The sequence below is a fragment of the Tupaia chinensis genome, unplaced genomic scaffold, assembly GCF_000334495.1.
Source record: "Tupaia chinensis unplaced genomic scaffold, TupChi_1.0 Scaffold000529_1, whole genome shotgun sequence".
NCBI lineage: Eukaryota > Metazoa > Chordata > Mammalia > Scandentia > Tupaiidae > Tupaia > Tupaia belangeri.
In genome coordinates, this window is record NW_006160042.1 from 62,492 (window position 1) to 68,958 (window position 6,467).

At 50.9% G+C, this 6,467-nt stretch overlaps 1 protein-coding gene and 1 non-coding gene across 2 annotated transcripts in view; one reads left to right on the top strand and one right to left on the bottom strand.

Moving 5' to 3' along the window:
- The window catches only part of LOC102473041 (uncharacterized), a 31,884-nt gene that overhangs the window by 3,514 nt on the left and 21,903 nt on the right, over positions 1-6,467 (top strand). The window lies entirely within an intron of this gene.
- TRNAH-GUG (transfer RNA histidin (anticodon GUG)) lies at positions 81-152 on the bottom strand. Its single transcript has one exon. It is a non-coding gene; the product is annotated as a tRNA-His (tRNA).

Genomic DNA, 6,467 nt, shown 5'->3' on the forward strand with positions numbered 1-6,467 from the left:
GGAATCTGTTACAGACTGAAGATAAAAGTAGGAGACAAAGCTAAAACACGGGGTTTCCTGCCGTGCCATTGTTTCCACAATGCCGTGACTCGGATTCGAACCGAGGTTGCTGCGGCCACAACGCAGAGTACTAACCACTATACGATCACGGCGAGCCACCGACCGTGCGGCGAGCCGTGCCGTGGCGCGACTGGTTTTGACGTAAAGGCGTTTCCCTCCCGGCCCTGCCGCGTGCCGGGTAGGCAGGGGGTTTGGAGCCGTCCTTCGCCGCCGGCTGTCCTGTCGGGGTTGCGGTCTCTCCCTCCCAATTCCGGTACCGGATGAAAACAGCTGTGGTTGGTGTCCCCGAATCCGACCTCGGTGCACGGGCCTCTCGGGCGGCCTGACCGTGGGGTCGCCGCCTCCCCGGCCTGGCTCCCGCGCGGCGGCACCTGCCGCCTTCTCCCCCGCCCGCGGTTCCCGTCTCGGCGGTGAGCGAGGGGAGCGCCCGCGGCTCGCGTGGTCTGGCGGAGGCGGCGCGGAGCCCGGGAAGCGCCAGCGTTGGAGCCCGGGGCGTTCAGCTGCGCCGGGTGCCGCCGCGGTCAGGCGGGGGTCGCGTGCCCAGGACCCCGGGGGCGCTGGTTCCTGCGGCAGGGTAGGGGCGAGCTGGGCGAATGGGGCTTAGGACCTGAGGAACTGAACGGCGGGATGAGCGGAGCGCGCCTCTCCCGCTCTCCCGAGCTGCAGAGCCGCACAGTTGTCCTGCAGGTGGCGGTGGCTCCACCTAGCGGTAGCGGAGCGCGGGTTCTTGTAGTGATGCCACGTCTGTCTTCTTGTTTTCGGCGTAGCGCGGTCGTCTACCGCGCTGTCCCGCGCGCCTCAAGGCCGGTGGTTCGAGTCCGCTCGGGACGTCTCCGACCTTTTAAGGTGCACAACGCACGTCGTATATTCTACCAGGAATGGCCTGGTCTTTCGCGTGATGGCAGGCACCTCTGCCACTCCCCTTTTCTCTGAGCAAGCGAGGAGGTAAACCGGTGGCTGTTTGCAATTGTCCATGGCTTTACCGTCCCTCACTATGTCTTGGCCAGTGTGTTCTCAGCCCTTAACCGGACCAGCGAACTGATGATAACTTTGGCCGTGGCAGTTTTCATCTCTGAAACCTGAGCCGGGCCCTCTTTGTGGACCCAGGGAATACGGCCCCGGCCATGAGAGCTCAGTCGACGTCCTCTCTGCTATACTGACGTCGTGAGAGCGCCGGTCTGGATGGGTCCAGTTGCTTGATTCTTCTGATTTGGGGTTAATGTCTCCTGACCCTTTGCAAGCCTGGTAGGGACTGTTGGACTGGAGGTCACACCTAGTGAAGTTCACCTTCTCTCCTGGCCTTTTTTCCTATATCCTTTTTGAGCTTTTGTACTGGAGGGTGGGGGCCGGGTTGCTGGGAGGCAATACCAGGCAACACCTGCGAGCAGTATGATCCTTTTGGGTCTTGCTTCTTCCACTTTTTAAAAAGGTGGGTCAGGCTAGAGTCACTCTTCCCACTGCTGAGGCTAGGCCTTTCCGGGGAGTCTATACCAGGCCTCAGGAGTCGTGAGTAGGTCAGCCGGCCTGTAGGGAGTGAGTACCATTTGCAGTCCTGGGTGAGCACTAGGCACTGTTCTGTTGCCCTTTCAGAAGCCTCTTTCCTTTGCTTGGAGCAGTTTCTCTCCTCCTCCTCCCCGCAAGGGCACATGCGACCAGAGAGAGCCACAGAGAGAGGGAAACAGAAAGTGAGAAAGGACCTCGGGAGGGGAATGGGCTCGCTGCATCTCTTCTTCTCTGGTTTTCCCTCTCTTTGGGATTCTGGGCACACATCCACAGGTGCCGATGTGCTTCCCAAGGCACCGGGTCCAGGACACCAACCATGCAGTCGGCGGCGTGGGGTCCAGCCGGCTGACCCATCCCACCCCAGGCTGACCCCCTCTTCAGTCTTCTGCTGACCACCTGAGAGAGCCCCTTCCCAGACCTCCATTCTCTCTCCACGGCCGCTCTCATTACTGTCTCTTCTCCCCGTGAGCTCTCACAGCCTTTCTGTCGCTGGACACTGGGTCCAGGGTGTTGGCCTCAGCTTGCCGTCCTGGGCTCCAGCCTGGGGACTGTCTGAAGCCAGCGAGCTGGGACGCTTGGATGGTAGGGCTTGGCGTTCTCTCTCCTCTCCCAGGCGTGGCTGTGCTTTGTGGCCTAATTTCCAGTGACTTTAAAAATGGAACTTCTTATATTTTGTCTGTTCTTTTAGTTGTTGTCTGATTGGTTTTTTTTTGAGTGGTGAGAGGCTTCAGGTGGGGTTTCTCTTGCTCCACCTTTGCTAGAAGCTGAAGGCAGCCGTTCTCATGGTCTTAGTTTGACTTTAATAGTGAGTGCCAACCTACGTTCCAAAAGTATTTTTCCTACTGAATGAGAGCGCCTTTGTCTTCCCACTCCCCCAGGTACCACACACTTTTTCTTTTCTTTTTCTTCTCTCTTTTGTTTCCCTGAATGGTGTGTGTGTGTGTGTGTTCTTTCCTTTTTTCTTTTCTCCTTCTTTTGTTTTTGTTTTGTTTTGTTTGTTTTCAGCATGGCATGTGCTTTTGTCAGGGAGACAGGAAGAGAGAGTGAGAGAGAAAGTAATCATCCCCCTGGGGTGGGGCCACACCACAGTCCCTTCTTCTCCATCTCCTCTGAGGACCCTGGGCTCACAGGCACATGGTCCCAGTCAGTGCGTCCCTCAAGCATCCAGTCCAGGACTCAAACTGCACATTTGACCATTTGAGATCTAAATGCCCCAACCACTACTCCACCGGGTGGCCCACCACAGACTTCTGTACCTCTACCTGACATTATCTTGAGAGGAGCAGTGCCCTCCTGATTTAACTGAATGGGAGGTGCGACAGAAAGACACAGTGGCCATTACCCAGAGATGCTCTTTTATGTACGTCTGTAGCCAGACTTCAAAGATGTTTGCAAGGGCTTCTAAAAATTATTGTAAAATAAATAAATAAATAAATAAAAATTGTTATTGTTTTCCTCGGTAATCTACTTAACCAGGTACAGAGGAGACTGACCAGAATGGCCCTGATTGCTTCCTGTCACCTTCCTGAACTTACCAAATATGAGGGACAGAAAATCACCGACCCAGTGTTTCCAGGTCTTCCCTGTTCTCTATGAACTGCATATGGCCTTCGCTGGATGCAAACCACCTGACACTTCTTCCTCCTAGACAAGGGTGGTTCAGCCTGCTGATATTACTCCCCAAAGGTGTTAGGTTCCTTTTCTAGAGAAGTGTCCTCACTTGAGGCAGCTCACTGGATGCGTAGGATCTGCAGCTCGCAACGCATCATGACGGGACCTGGAGCCTCGAAGTTACTGGCCCACTTCCCCTTGCTTCTTCCTCTGAATCTCATGACCCAACTAAACTCTGGCTTTTACACACCCAATCTGGTTTTCCTACATACCCACCCCCAACACATACATATTCTTATCCAGCTGTCTGTGTCTGTTTATCTCTGTCCCTCTCGTTCCATGCTGTCCCCAGTCTCACCCACTGTCTTCCCCTTTTTACTTCCAGGCCTATTTCCTTGCTGACACAGGGCAGGGAGCTCTTCCGGATGGTGTCCTCTACACTTCCCCAAATCAGGACTCTTTTCTGGTTTTAAATGACCTCTTGGGATAAATGTTCTAAAGAAAGTCCACTTTGGAAATGCTTTTGCTGTCTTCTTATCATCAATATGACTCAAAAAACTATAAGCGTGGTGTCTACAAATCCTCGGTCTCTCAGAACCCTATAGTAGATGCCTTCGTTCACCAGGCCTTTTTTGGGCACTTACAAGGAGCCAGGCCTTACTCAAAGCAAGTTGCCTGATGGAGAGCAAGTTCGAAGTCCCTGCCCCCTGGAGCCCATGTCAAGAAAGGGCAGCACCTTGGGAGCACCGTCATGGGTGTCCTTCCCACCCGGGTCTGCCTCCACGGGCCTAGGGGCCCCCAGTGGTGGGAGGAACAAGAGAGGCATAGGGAAGAATGGGAAAAGAGAAGACTGTGGTCCCAGAGGCTGCAGTGGCCATCAGCAGTGAAGCCAAGTCTCTTCTGAAGCATTGAGGAGAGCAGTGCTGTCAAAGAAGTTGGCGTCATGGACCACAGTCCCTGCATCGGAACCTCCATTTAGCCAGGCATGTTGTCAACTCCTAAACAGGACAGATCACAGGGTCTGGCCTCAATGTCACTGTACTCCAGGCTCCTGGGTTCAGCGCAGTTAAACAAATGAGGATGTCCAGTCTGGGGACAGGGAATCTTTAATAATAAAGTATCTGTGGCACTGTTCATTGGTCTTCCCCACTTAGGGGCTCAATTCCTCCACAAATTACTAAAGATTAGTCATTCTGTCCCACTCAGCCTGAGTTACATTATAGCTTCATTCTCTTCCAGCCTTATTTCTCCCATATCCAGTTATTTCCAGCCTCTGTTGCTCCTCTACTTCAAGTTAGATGACCAACATCCTGCCAGACTACTTTGGATTTGTTAGAACAATAAAAATAACTTGCAAGTGGCCAGCAGGTGACGTGGTGGTTAAGGCACTACACTCCCACATGGTTGACTGCAGTTCGAGTTCCAAACCAGGTGACTTCCTTCCTCTCTTTTTCTATGTCTTTCTCTCTGGTCCAAATAAATAAATAAATAAATGTAAGTAAATAATTTTTTAAAGAATTATTTTTATTTACTTTTACTTATTCATTCATGTATTTTAATTTGACCAGAAAGAGAGAGACAGGAGAGAAAGAGAAAGTGAGAAAGCAAGCCACCAGGTCTGGAATTTGAACCATGGTCAGTCATGTGGGAGTGTCCAGAGCCTTAACCACCATGCCACCTGCTGGTCCCCCCAGTAAATAATTTCTTTTAAAAAAATCATAACTTGTGGGACCAGCAGATGGCATGGAGGTTAAGGCACTGGACTCCCACATGGCTGACCATGGTTCAAGTCCTAGACCTGGCAGCTTGTTTTCGTACTTTTTCTCTCACTCTCTCTGGTCAAATTGGAAAATGATGATAATAAATAAAATTAAATGAATAATTTTTTTTAATCATAACTTGTGCAAGGTCTGCATCAGGCAAAATCTCAGTTCTGGAGCTCCAGAACCTGCATATCCCATGGGTAGTACACACCTTCCTCTTTGTCCTCCCCGCAGGCTTGTTTGTAAGGTCGCTTGTCTGAAAAGCTGACAGTTTCTAGTGGGAAGAACCAGAGAACCTACAGCCCTTGGTGGTGGTCCTGCAACGCGAGTGGGAAGCCTCCTTTGGCCAGGTTACTCTGCCCAAGTCATGAAGTTTCCTGTGCCTTCATTTCCACATTGTGAAATGGGGCCCATCAGAGCACTTTCCACGTGGCGCGTCCCAAGTAGTAAGGCAGCCTTGCAGGTAAAACTAGAAGCTCAGGTGGCATGGTGTTTTAGGTGCAGGACTCCCACTTGGCTGACCACAGTTGGTAGTCCTGAACCTGGTGGCTTAAGAATCACGCCAAGTGCATGTGTGCGTGTTGCCAAGATCTCAGGAAGAAAGTGGAGAAGGGACTGCAAGTGTGGTCATCCCCCCTGGGGGATGGATAATTTTTCACTCTCTCTGGCAAGCACATGCCTATGAGTCCAATGGCAAAAAATAAATAAATAACAAACAAGGACCTCAGGGGCTGACACATAAGTGTTTTCTAAGTGTCGGTGACTTCCTCACTGCTATTATCATGACCCACCAGCCTGTTGAGTAATTGCATATTCTTCCACTGTACGGCTGGGACATTATTCACTTAAGTGTCCCCTAACTGATGGACACAAGAATGGTCCAGTGTCTATTACTGTAAATATTGCTATAAGACGACCATCATTTGTGTATGGTTATCCAACATCACTGTGTGTTTCTCTAGGGGAAAGTTCTAGAAGTGGATGGAGCTGCCAAGTCAAAATATTTGCTTAGCTCTAATTTTGCTAATGTCTGCCTAATTACCCTGAATAGAAGATGTAGCAATCATATTTCTCACGGTTGCATGAGTGTCCTTGTCTCTGCTCTCTTGAAAACACTGCATTGTACTTCTCTACAATTACAGGGCTGTATCATGCTAACTACACTTTCTGTGCATGGCTCTGCCTGTGTCCTGTCATGAACCTCTCCGCTGTCCTCTCTGCTTCCATAGTACCTGCTGCTCCCTCTCCTCTCATGTGGTCCCCAGACCTGGCTACATGAGAACTTTTGAGGTCTACAGCACCTTCTCGTGTCAGGTTTTTGGGGGTCAGGAATGTGAGTAGTATTTTTGACTTTTTTATTGTAATTTATTCATTTTTAAAATATTTAATTCTGTTTATCATTATTATTTTTGTTTTTGGAAAGGTTTTTGCTATAGGACATGTGCACTCGTCAAGACAGACAGAGAGACACAGACAGAAAGCGAGAAATCACCCCCCAGGGGGGATGGCCACGCCACAATCCCTTCTCCT